Source organism: Sinocyclocheilus grahami, unplaced genomic scaffold (genome assembly GCF_001515645.1).
Source record: "Sinocyclocheilus grahami isolate Dianchi unplaced genomic scaffold, SAMN03320097.WGS_v1.1 scaffold137.1, whole genome shotgun sequence".
NCBI lineage: Eukaryota > Metazoa > Chordata > Actinopteri > Cypriniformes > Cyprinidae > Sinocyclocheilus > Sinocyclocheilus grahami.
This window is the reverse complement of record NW_015505316.1, coordinates 1,823,914-1,837,557: the sequence shown is the minus strand read 5'-3', so window position 1 is coordinate 1,837,557 and position 13,644 is coordinate 1,823,914. Positions and strand designations below refer to the sequence as shown.

The following is a 13,644-nucleotide window of genomic DNA, read 5'->3' as shown; positions in this document are numbered from 1 at the left end:
ACCCCACGGGGTGAGATCTTGCGTGGAGCCCCAGATCGAGGGAGATTATCAGTGGTCTTGTATGCATAAAATGCCCATTAAAGATTATAAATCAATATTATTCGTTTAATACATACTAAAAATAATATATATATATATATAAAATTCATATAACATCACATTTTACACACATACTAGGGCTGTGCGATATTGAAGAAAAATGTGATATGCGATAACCTAGTTAAAAAATGCGATATTCGATACGATATTGCATTAAGTGTGTAAAATTTAATTTCAATTATATTTTAAAATATTAACAATTTAAATTATAATCAATTTTTCTCATTCTTTCTTGGAAAAGAAAGAATCACTACAACTTCTAAAAGTGACCAGCAGTGTTTTAGCATTACATGAAAAGTAATGTCACAAATCAGAAAATGTAATTTAACATCAATGTGAACATAAAATTTAATAAGTGTAAGATAACACTGCATAGTGTTCACTGTATGAATTTAATTTAGATTAATCTTTGTTATAGCCGTTTTGTTGTTTGACTAACATTAGTGACATATTCAGCAGCAAGTATTTATAGGCTGCTGTCCCTTTAAATTCGACTGCACGGATCCAGTATAATGATACACATCCGATTTCTTTCTCAGCGGTTTACATTCATTGAAAACATAACCGACTGCGTTTACGAGAATGATCGTCGAGACGGGTACTATTGACAATTCTGTGTATCCGTCTGTTCAAACATGAGGAGATGCGAGAGACGAATCAACTCGGTCTGAAACGCGTCTCTCTGTGTGCGTGCGCTTCGCACGTGTGCGGCAGAACTGAAGAGACGCTGCGCGAGATGCGGCTTGACGGCAAAGAGTTGTTTTCTGCAAGTTATTGCACTTAACTCTTTTTAACGTCAAGCAATCCTCTGCTATATGCGTCTAACTAAAACTTTGACCTTTTGCAACGTTTTGATTTAAGTAGCCTATTATTAAAACGATTCAGATATCGCACGCCCTTGCGATATGCATATTGCGATATTTACATTTGCCATATTTCGATATATCGTGCAGCCCTAACACACACACATAAAATATAAACAGCAAAAAATCATAACATTATTTCGCAGCTTTCTTTATCATTCATAATTTTTTTTCATACATTGTGTGTGTTATAAAAAAGAAACTGTAAAAATACAACAAACTTTACATGCTCTCCATAAACTCAGTTACTAGATTCTGTAAGAAAAATAATCTTGAACTAAGGTTACACATTGTAAGATTTTATTGAGAAAACACCTTGATTATCTTGATTCTTCCTACTCTTGAGAACACACACACACACACACACACAAAAAAAAATCCATCTACACTCCTCTACAAACTCATGGACAACAGTGGACTGTTAATAGCACAGCAACTGTATTATTCTCTCAGTTACATGCTCAATGCCTCACTTGTGTGTGTTACAATACGGTTTATTGGTCCAAGGCCCTTTTCAGAGTCCCATTACATCACATGGCAAGGCAGAAGAGAAATACATCTCTAGCTTTACCACAACCAAGCCGCTCCTGTTGAATGCTTCACACAATGCCCTTTAAAAATAGAAAATAAGGGAGGGAAAAAAGACAGACTATTTCCTCTTTTAAGCTTGTCTAGTCTGAAGATAACAGGAAGAGCAATAAAAAGTCTGTCTTCAAGAATATAGAGCCTAAATGTTTTCAGCAAAAACCGCAAATTCGGGCCAGCAATATTCCACCAGACAGGTCAGTGGCAAAAGAGGCTACTAGGAGGGGGGCAAAAAAATTCATTAGACATGCTTAGAGACTAGACATACCAGTGCAGTGTGTGAAATCCCCACCCGATGTCCTGGTTTCTAACGCAATTCCTGCCCTCCTAAATTACATCACATTTAAATCTGATATTCAACAATTATGAATGATCTGCTACAAACAACTGCAAAAAAAAAAAAAAAAAAGCTTTGTGAATTTTTTTTGGACACGTCAAAAGTCATATGTTGTTCCCGTACAGTGCATAAAACGGCTAAGCAAAAACAGTGTTTCATAATGAGCTGCTGAAGGGCCCCACGGGTAATTGAATTGTAGACAAGAGTTCATTGAGGAGCATCTTAGCCCTTTCTCGGATACAAGTAAACAACCTTTTAAATGGGTCACGCCTCTCCGCCGCTGGCCTACCCGAGGCAGAGGAACACCAAGAAGTGGGTGGCAAGTTTGTGAATGCCAAACAATACAGTCTTCAATGGCTGTCCAACCTTTAGAAAGTAGGAAACATGTTAATTAGCACACTCTCCATGCAAGGGACAATTAAGCTCCGTGGCAAAGCACCAACACACACAGACAACAGCCTTTTACAGATCTGTTAGAACCCGACGACCATTTTAAATAGTCACATTATTGCATGATATTCAGTGGTGAGGTGATGTCATCCAGCAGGATCGTGTCCACTCTTTGCATAGTTTTGACGGAGACTGCCTGGCATGTGATATGGAGGTGACACCCTGACGGTTTTTGATTTTTTACTATTTTTAGTGTTTATGAGCAGAGGCTTTGCAGGTGGTTTGCCCCCTCGGTGTAGAGCTGATTAAAATGCGGTTGAGGGTTTGGGGGGGATTTGTTGAGCCTGGGGAACAGTGCTGGCTTTTGTCTTGACCACGTTTAATACTTGTGCAAAACTGGGCTCCTCTAGACGTTTTCTGCTTCTGTAAAACCTGTGATCTGCCGAAATCCCAACCTTGCACCTACTTGGATGCAAATCTGTACTTCTAATTTAATTTCCCTATGTGCCACTCATAACTTACGTAAGTATATGGGTAGAAAAAATTCATTTTGAAATGTAATATGCAAAATGCCAATGCAATATGTAAAATGGCAATGTATTTCTTTAAGTTTACATTTTCCCATACATATGTGCAACATTCAGTGCAAAATGAAAATTAAATTATATAATTTACACTAGTTTTAATATGTAAATTAAAAGCATATTTTAATGGTTTATAAGTTGCAAAATTAAAATGAAATTGTATTACCTAAATTGAATAGATATGTTTAACAAAGCAAAAAATGTCACAAAATTATCATTTAATTTAAATTAAATCATCATCATTTAAATGCCATTTTTCCTAAATGCATTTAGACTTACGGGTAAGGATACATGGGATTGCATTTTCATCGTTATACCGTGTGATAGTGTAGTTCAAGTCGATGGGGATTTGAAAATGCATTCCGAGCCGATCACGCCCCCAACCTGTCAATCATTATATCAAGGCGGGGCTCAGCAACAAGACCCACAATAGGTCAATATTCACCATTAACCAAAAGCTTTTCACCTGCCTCAACATCTCTCACCGTTTTGCATTCCGATTGATGCACATAAGCAAATAGACAGTTTGCAATGCAATTCTACATTTATTTACTTGCCACCTTACACCGTGGCTACACCGGATGCGACAGTTGTCGTGTCGCACCGCATCCAGTGTAGACAGCATCGCTGATTATAATGGGTTCAATACTGTCGTTTGTTGCGCCGCTCGCATCCGGTGTAGACACGGTGTTGCCTTCCTCTTTTCTAACTAGGGATGTAACGATTAACCGTGAGCCGGTTGAAAATCGATTCTAATGTGTGACGATTCAAATCGGTTGAGATGCTAAACAAATTGCGATTCATTTAGAGGTAGGAGTTTATATGAAAGCACAGGTGCATCTCAATAAATTAGAATGTCGTGGAAAAGTTCATTTATTTCAGTAATTCAACTCAAATTGTGAAACTCGTGTATTAAATAAATTCAATGCACACAGACTGAAGTAGTACACTTATTTGATTTGGGGCTAGTTTTAAAATGTCAATGTAGTTTTGTTATTTACATTTACACTACATTTAAATTTAGTCATTTAGCAGACACTTGTATCCAAAACGACTTACAAATGAGGACAATAGAAGCAATCAAAACCAACAAAAGAGCAATAATTTACAAGTGCTATATTAGTCTATTATTATAGTGTTACATTTCAATTTCACAAAGAAACGTGCAACATTGTCCAAGCAAAAATAAAAGGACACATTTAATTTATAATTTGTCTTAAATCTCATTTTGTAAAAAAAAAAAAAAAATTGTGAATCGAATCTTGAGTTGAGTGAATTCTAACCCATAATAGAGCGCGCGTCCCGTGGCACAAGCGTCACACGCATGCCTTCACCAGTCCCATTTAGACGCAGTTGTCACAGAACATGCCACAGCCAAAGTGAGATGACTTAATATTAAAAATCACGGGCATCAATCGCGGTGTCCGGTAGCTGTAAAAAAATAAAATATGTAAGGTGGTAAATAAGTGTAGAATTTGCTTACGTGCATCACTCGGCGTGCAGAGTGAGATGTGCGACGCACCTGCAACGTTTAGGTGCTCGGGGACACGCGATCCATTATAGGAGAAGAATAAAGTATGGTACTCAGTTGTGAGTGAGGGGCAAAGCAAGACCGAGAAAGATGGTGTCAAAATCATGGTGTCAACTCAAATGTCACAGATTCTCTAATTCAGACAGTGGGCAGGCGGGGTGAAAATGGCAGACAAACGGCACTTTAACACTGCTTGATTAAAGAAATCATGCAAAGACTACCTCTGAGAGACTACCTAAACCCTAGAATATTCACACACACAAAAAAAAAGATACCAAAAGCTGCATCTGAAGGGGCATATATGCCTACCATGAAAGGGGCATAAATACAGTTACAACTGCAGAAATGGTGTTACATATCAATGCTTAAGACTGAGAGGGTTGTGCATTGCTCATGACATACAAGAAACTGTTGTGCTCTTGGGGTCATGTCCTGAACCCAGTATCTCCCTCTCTTGCACTCCACTTTCCTGTCAACTCTCTTTTCAAACCCCCCCCCCCCAAATAATAAGGTTTGCATTTACATTTGTACAATAAAGCCAATAAAATACCACTTTTTAAAAATAAGATAAATTTAATGTTTTGGCTTTTTAATAACATTTAGACATGCAGCAATTTTTCCCACCTCAAAATTGAGGCAATAGCCTCTACGCAGCCTTAACTCAGCTGTGTAATTTAAAAAACGAGGTTAACCTTTTATACCAATTATAGGCTAAATTCTATATTAGCTAATAGATTTTTTTTTTTTTAATGCTTGGGGGTTACATTGCTGACACTTATGATGTTCATAAATCACACAAGCTCTTACACAATGCCTTAATCTCTGCTTTTTAGAAAATCAGGTTTGCAACGGCATAACACGTCAATAAACCAACAAGACAAAGCATGAGCAACAGTGAGAATATGTTTAAGGAAAAGCACATAAGGCCCGATTTGTATTGAAAGAGATAAGGGCGTCTTTATATTGACACTCCCTTCACAAACTTGGACTCACCCTGTATTAAAGCAATCATATTGTTCAGTTGTCTAACAGGGTTCTGTGGGGCTGACAGCTGTCGATCCAGCAGTTATGAGAGAACAGGAGTGCTCGAAACCAGCGCTTACCCACTAGACAAGTTCAACAGCTCTAGGCAGAGCCATAGCAGGTGCCATCATGATAGTGCAGAGCAGTTTCATGCTCTAACAGAAAATACCACCCCTACACAAATATATATCATACTGTAATCTGATAGGAATCTTCTAAATGTTGCTAAATCACACAAACACACACTTCTGTAGTCAAAGCAGGAAACCAAAATTGGGCGATGCAGTTTCTGCCATTATGGTAGGGGAAGCCTCATGTTTTTGACATCCCTGTGTTCCCCACCTAAAAACCAAGTCTATATTTTGGAAACTAGTCATGTCAATTCAGAAAGTATTATATGACAACATAAATATGGCTCAGCAACTTCAAAAGGTGCAGTTCACAAAAATGGAAACTCATTTACTCACCTTCATGTCGTTCCAAACCTGTATGACTTTCTTCTACAGAACACAAATTAGTGCTGGGCGGTATGACCAAAAATTTATATCACGGTATTTTTCAAAATTATACCGGTTTCACAGTACATGACAGTATTTTTTTTCCATGCATGACCGGGTGTTAACCATATTTTCTACTGATTAAGAGAGGAAATACTGCAGTATATTGACTTAGAATGATGAGTGAATATTGTCAAAAAATACCACACTAAATACGACCCCTTTTAATACATGTTAAACAGGAGTCACTCATTTATAACCACGGCATCGTCTGATAAAATCAACATGCATCTACACTAAAGCGTGGCTATGCGGTTGTTTTGGCTATTACTTTTGTCTCATGCAGTGCACTGCCTGCGTGTGAGTAACAAGCTTAAAAAAAAAATATGCATGTGATATTAACAGATGAACTACACTCATATTTATAATTCCAAACAATCAGTAAACGACAGGTGCTAGGAAACGCTGTTTTGTACTCATTTATTGACGAGTCGGCTGCGGTGCGGCCAACTGAATGCGCTGCTTCTCTGCCGCTCACTGCACAGAACAGACGGCGAGAGAGGTGACACTTCTCCGGGAAAGTCAGACCTCGCGTTCGCGGGACAGCACTGGCGAAAACTTCAGACTGAACCATAGCTAAAATTTAACCAAAAAAGTCGCTAGGTTTGTCAGTATGAATATTCTATGGAAAAAAAGCCACTAAAAGGGTCTGAAAGTTGCTAAATCTAGTGCTAAAGTCACACTTGTGTGTGTTTGTGAGACGCGGGAGCTGATGGCAGGGGGCGGTGGATATTTGTGGCGGTCAATGTGGATGAGTTCTTCCGTGTCATCACGTTCTATTAGTTCTACAGCTTCAGTTTCGGAACTTTCACGCTTAGTAACACACCACAGTGCAACAGTGAAAAGGGACCCCTTTCAAACAGTGTCGCGTTCCGAACATTGTTTAAGCGACATACACCGGTATTGCGGTATTTTAAAAATTAATATAACAATAATAAACACCGGTATTCGGTATGAACCGGTATACTGCCCAGCACTAACACAAATGATTCCGAAAAAATAAAATAAATAAATCCACACAGTGCAAGTCAAAGGGGTCCAGTATTGTTTTGGTCCCTGCTGACTTTCATTGGATGGACAGAAACAGCTGAAGCAAAATATTAAACATCTGTGTTCCACAGAGGAACGTCAGTCACAAAGCTTGGATACAAACTGAAGTGTGTCCATCGAACTGGATAAACTCACATTACAGGTAAAAGGTAATGAAGGACAGGTTGATGTAAAAAGCAACTTGACTTTATGCAAGTATTTGGGAAAATACTGTATACTGTATGAAACCGAGCCAGGACGTGAGAAGAAATTAAAGAACATTCGAAAACTAAAAACCTAAATCACTACTATCTGCCAAATATCACTTCCTCAGACGTACTCATCATCATCACTCTCACCCTCAACTGCACCAGTTATCAGATATGAAACTATACCTATAACTAAGCAGAACTAAAAATAGATTGTGCAGCTCAGCATTCCTTTAGTTTACAGTAACGGCTGCATATCAAGACCTGCTGTATTGTTAGCCTAATGAGTTATTTTACCAAATTAGTGAAGTTAAGCAAGCGAATTAAATGCTCAGTGTAACAAAGCCAATAGAACAACAGATCATACGGTTCACAAAGAACCCCAATGATCTCCATTTTTCAGACAGGACTGGGAGCTTTAGGTTGCAACAACAAAATAGCAAAAGTTATTCATACAGCTTCAATCACCCTTGAATGAAGTGCAGAGGAACGTCAGTCACAAAGCTTGGATACAAACTGAAGTGTGTCCATCGAACTGGATAAACTCACATTACAGGTAAAAGGTAATGAAGGACAGGTTGATGTAAAAAGCAACTTGACTTTATGCAAGTATATGGGAAAATACTGTATACTGTATGAAACCGAGCCAGGAAGTGAGAAGAAATTAAAGAACATTCGAAAACTAAAAACCTAAATCACTACTATCTGCCAAATATCACTTCCTCAGACGTACTCATCATCATCACTCTCACCCTCAACTGCACCAGTTATCAGATATGAAACTATACCTATAACTAAGCAGAATTAAAATAGATTGTGCAGCTCAGCATTCCTTTAGTTTACAGTAACGGCTGCATATCAAGACCTGCTGTATTGTTAGCCTAATGAGTTATTTTACCAAATTAGTGAAGTTAAGCAAGCGAATTAAATGCTCAGTGTAACAAAGCCAATAGAACAACAGATCATACGGTTCACAAAGAACCCCAATGATCTCCATTTTTCAGACAGGACTGGGAGCTTTAGGTTGCAACAACAAAATAGCAAAAGTTATTCATACAGCTTCAATCACCCTTGAATGAAGTGGAAAATTTTGCCTAATAAACTTTTCTGATCAAAACAGTCATTCTGATATTTATTCAGAAGCATGAGATAATACATATATGCCACCTCAAAACAGCACAAACTGAAGGAATTCAAGTTCACCCTAAGACCATTCATTCAGCTGAACCAAACCTGTGATCCTCAACAAACAGAAAAGAGTCCAGAGAAATGTTATAGTAGGAAACCTGGGCTACTAAAAGACAGACATTAGTGAAGTTTATGCAACAAACAACAGGGGAGCTGCAGTGACTGACAGACTTGTGTAACTTTAGGCTTAATCTCAGCAAACACAGCAATCGATTCACCTCTGAGGGTATCAGGTCAAACCAAGACCCTGCATAGGCATCTTATGTAGAGGTCGACCGATATGGGTTTTTCACTAGCCAATGCCGATATTTAGAAATCAGGGCAGCTGATGGCCGATATATGATGCTGATTTTTTTTGGTCGATATGTTGGACCAATTTTCTTTTTTCCCTTCATCTCATAAAAGTGAGTTTGAGTAAATGATTATTGCAGGGTACAAGATAGTTGTAGCCTAATTCAGAGTAATAATACATGGCTCAAAACTTAAGCACCTTCTTAAAACAGCTCTGAGGTATGCTTTTTGTTTATGTTTGCTGACAGACACCAGTGTTTCCCACAGACTTGCAAATGCAAATTCATTCTCCGCCAGCACGAGGCGCTGTTGGAGCGGGAGATATATAGCGGTTTCCCCGGTAACGGCTGTAAACGAATAAGCACTGCGTTCACAAACGGTACTTTATCAGGTATTACAGGAAAGACAAAATAAATGACACAAAAGCTTTTCTGAAGAAGGTTGGTTCTTTCCAAAGATACATTCATATAAAAGACACCAGCGCTGCATTTTAATTTTGAAACGTGCAGTGATCAGTTTATTCAACGAAGTAATAACTCAATGTATGGGAAACACTGGACACTGCTATAAGTCAAATGGCCAAGTGATAACAAAAATAAAAGTTCACACATATTACACAGTCTGCTGCTCATAACGGCTTAAGAGTGCACTGGCCACGAGCAATGAAATTGTGGACGCTCTTGTAGGACCTACACAAATTTCACGAGGAAAGTTAATGTGCACGTTATAAGCAGCCCAGAAGTTTCGTCTGAACTGCATGCGTTTCTACTTTCACATGCAAATGACTTGTACTTATGAATATGATAACTTTCCGGCATCAATTCTAGTAGGGTAAAACGTAATTACGCTTTTGAAACAGTCTGTTTTGCCCTGCCATCATTAGCTGAAGCTGTATGTGAACAGAGAGAGATTCTACGGTGTTCCGCAACAACGCTTAGCTGCCCACAGATGTGCCTGCCTATAAATCGGCCTAATTTGCAGCACAATCGGCCAATGCCGATTAATAAAAAATAAAAATAAAAAAAATTGCCCGATCAATCGGTCGACCTCTAGTCTTAAGTCCACTGACAGCATTGTCTGAAAGTGATAATGTTCTGTTACTTTGTGACTGATACTGCCGTATGCTTCATGCACAGGGCAAAATGACTAAGCTTTTGATCACAAATGCAACTTTGAGCATAAGAGACTTGCTAAGATAAGAGAAAAACATTCAATCTTACTGATCCTTGAACTTTTGAATAGTAGTGTATATTTGATAGAAAATAGAGTGGGACAGAAAAGCACCTTGGCAATTGACTTCCATGTATATATATTTTTTTTTTTTAAAGAAAAGAAAAAGTTTGTCAAATACCATAACATTAAGTTACTTTTAGAAAGACTGGGTTCTTCCTGAAAAACATGTGCTTGAAACAATACACTAACCTGAAGAACCTTTAATGCATCAATAACTTTATTCTTCAAAATGACCATACAACACAAGAATGTTATATACACACACAAAATATTCCTGATAAGAACTTTTGGTTTATGATTTAATTTCTTAACTCTTCAAAATCCAGGCCATTCCATGTTAACCCAACCCAGACAAGCAGTCTCTAAGTGAATGGGAAGGGAGCAAATCACAGATTAATATATCAACATTCGCACTGCTGTAATCCAGGTCAATTCAGTAGGATGTCCTCTACAGCAGAGTCAGAGGAGATACTCATTACACAGGCCTACAAACATCTGTGTGCAGTCAGGAGCATTTAATACAGACACAGTTAACTCCCTCCTGAGACGAGAAAATCAGTCCTAGTGTTCCTGCAAACACAAAGGCAAAATTCATCTGCCTTGAATACATCAACCACAGTAATCTCATCTGACATGAAACAGATCAAATAGAGCTGATGTCTCTGCTGGTCGTCTCAAAATCCATTGACGAGAAACCCCTTACAAACCCATGTTACCATGAACCACAGTTTCCCCCTAAATACTTGCTAAAGTTTGAGCTGCAACAATAAAACTGTGGTAACTAAGACACTGGCTGACACAAAGACTTCTGTATCTTTAAACAATAAAATCTCAAGTTGTATATTAAAAAAAGCTGTTATTAAAAAGTTAGTCATTTAGAAATAGACAAAAATGTACCAGTTATTTACTTTTCTTCTCCACCAATGAATAGTTCAGAAGGCAGCAAAGCATTAAAGGGGTCATATGATGCGATTTCATTTTTCCCTTTCTCTTTGGAGTGTTACAAGCTCTTGGTGCATAAAGAAGATCTGTAAATTTGCAAAGACAAAGAGATATGCGTTTCAAAAAGGCGGGGAGAAAAAATAATGTACAGTATGTGGAAAATAATGTGGTTTTTTACTTTAAACCGCATAAACATTACACCAAATAATGTTCTTTTTAGCAACATCATATGACCCCTTTAAGCATTGCTTTACAAAGCAACACAGATCAAAGTCCGGTCTGGAACACCATTTGACTGGAACGGGAATAGAGATTTTCCCTTTCCCCTCAAAGCGTTCTATAGTCCTTCCGCTCCAACTCCACTCCGTGTTTTTAAGTTTCCAGACCCCCAGTGAATGAAAGCAGTTGGAGAGATCTGGCGCGAGTGAAAACAGCAATGCTAATTTTCAAAGGCCCACTCCCTGCTGCAGGTAAATACACGTGATTCCGCTTAATTTACAAAACAACAAACTTAAACCTTAAAAAAAAAAAAAGGATCCCCCCTCTTCCCTCCAGGTAGATTACACAAACTCCAGTGCTACTACACGAATTATTAGCACTCTTAGAACACCAAACAGGTTATTAGACAAACGGGCCTAATTGTTTATACAGTTAGTATACAAATCAAAAATAGACATTTACGTTTATCTTCATTTAGCACATAAGTACAGACAGCTTAACACAAATGCCCCCAGACCAAATGCTCTAGGTCTTTAAAACCTTAAACCGAAAGTAAAGCCTCTCCAGCACTGTCTGGGCCAAACACCTTTACTGTCGTGAAGTATAAATACAGCAAACTAATTAATGCAATGAACTTCGCTAGTAATACGACCACCTGGCCTTTCGCAGAGAGGTTAAATGTAACCAACGAACAAAATAATCAGAAACACAAATCTCCTGATGCTGCCAAACTTAACAAGGGGTGGAAACAATTAAATGTAGGTCCACGAGACACATTTGCTGGTTTAAAAATCAATTTTAGACTCATTACAAACGCAGGAAGTAGTTGTTGTTGTTTAGTGCATATTAATTTATTATTTACACAGACGCAATAGGAAACGTGCCACAATCTAGCGCGTTTGTATCGCATTTCCCGTTTAACTTCGGCTTGTTGGATGAGAACATCGACTGGATGTTTGCATTCGAAAAGCTTGGGGAAACGCGAGTGTGTGCATGTGAACATACAGCAAAGACAAAAGACAGGCAAATATGTTTAACCGTAATTATTTCAGACCGAACCTGCAAATGATACTTACCGGAAACCATAAAACATAGGCGAAGGAGTGGATCGAGTATGCTCCTTTCAGTCGGTATTCCCGTGCAAATCCATGCCTATATCTCCTCTCTGTCTTTATGGCATAGGCTTGTATTGGGTGAAATGATGGCTGCTTCCAGCGACAGACTCCATCTCTCCAGTCACGTGGTCAAATAGCTCCCAGCTGCTGCTGAACGTCCCTCCCAATTGAGCGGAGTTGTTGTTTAGCTCGTTTACCCTGATAAACCCTGCTAATTGTGGACTACATAACGATAGTATAATCACTGTGTATGTGCATGTCAGATATACATTTAGGCGCTAGAACTTTTTCTTTCATTTTTCTTTTAATTTACCATCTTTATAGTCCTAACAGTTAGCAATTCAAACTAAATAGTTTTATTTGTGTCCCATGGCCTCCCTAGCCTATATTTAAAATATTGATATGCCCTGCAGCGAGTAGGCTACCTCTGTTTATTAATTAACTCAAATTTGATATATTTCATAATATTTTTATTTTAGGGATTTATAAGTAATTTTTTCTTATTTTAAGTAATATCTTGTGCTTAAACCAATATTTTTTGATAGTAGTTTGATTATTTAGATACACGACAGTATACAAGTTGACAATTTATTTAAATGAATTCAGTCATTTGACAAATGGATGCTACACTGGTTGCTTTATGTAATTAAAGGATTATCCATTCTTGTGTTCACTGATCATATCAAATTTGATGCGTTTCATGTTATTCTATTCAAGGAAATTATATTTAGTTGTTTTCGCTAAGTAATTATATTAACGTAAACCTTGTGCATAAATATAGATCTTTTAAGTTTCATGTTGATTAGATTTTTTAGGTAGCAGTGTGATTATTTTAATTATACAATAGTATAACATTTTTTATTTAAATATTTTTAGGGATTTATAAGGAATTTTTTCTTATTTTAAGTAATATCTTGTGCTTAAACCAATATTTTTTGATAGTAGTTTGATTATTTAGATACACGACAGTATACAAGTTGACAATTTATTTAAATGAATTCAGTCATTTGACAAATGGATGCTACACTGGTTGCTTTATGTAATTAAAGGAAATATCCATTCTTGTGTTCACTGATCATATCAAATTTGATGCGTTTCATGTTATTCTATTCAAGGAAATTATATTTAGTTGTTTTCGCTAAGTAATTATATTAACGTAAACCTTGTGCATAAATATAGATCTTTTAAGTTTCATGTTGATTAGATTTTTTAGGTAGCAGTGTGATTATTTTAATTATACAATAGTATAACATTTTTTATTTAAATATACTTTTAAAATAATTGAGTTAAATTACTTTAATCACTTTAAATTACTTAATTAATTCCTTGAACCATTCGACAAATGAGGTTAATATTGCCTTTTAATAAATAGTTATTTTCTGACAGATTATTTAGTTAATTTCTGTTAATATTTCTGACTTTGTTGTTTTGTCATAGTCTGTCTCTCGC

The 13,644-nt window shown here is 37.3% G+C and overlaps 1 protein-coding gene across 2 annotated transcripts in view; it reads right to left on the bottom strand.

Moving 5' to 3' along the window:
* spsb1 (splA/ryanodine receptor domain and SOCS box containing 1) overlaps nt 1–12,330 on the bottom strand; it is a 19,126-nt gene extending 6,796 nt beyond the window's left edge. Inside the window, exon 1 of one of the 2 annotated variants that reach the window (XM_016280132.1) lies at nt 12,157–12,330. The gene's annotated coding sequence lies outside the window, so the exon portion shown is untranslated. Of the gene's footprint in view, nt 1–12,139 lie in introns of both variants that reach the window. The other variant, XM_016280133.1, reaches the window with a different exon arrangement.
* Between the last annotated feature and the right edge of the window lie 1,314 nt (nt 12,331–13,644).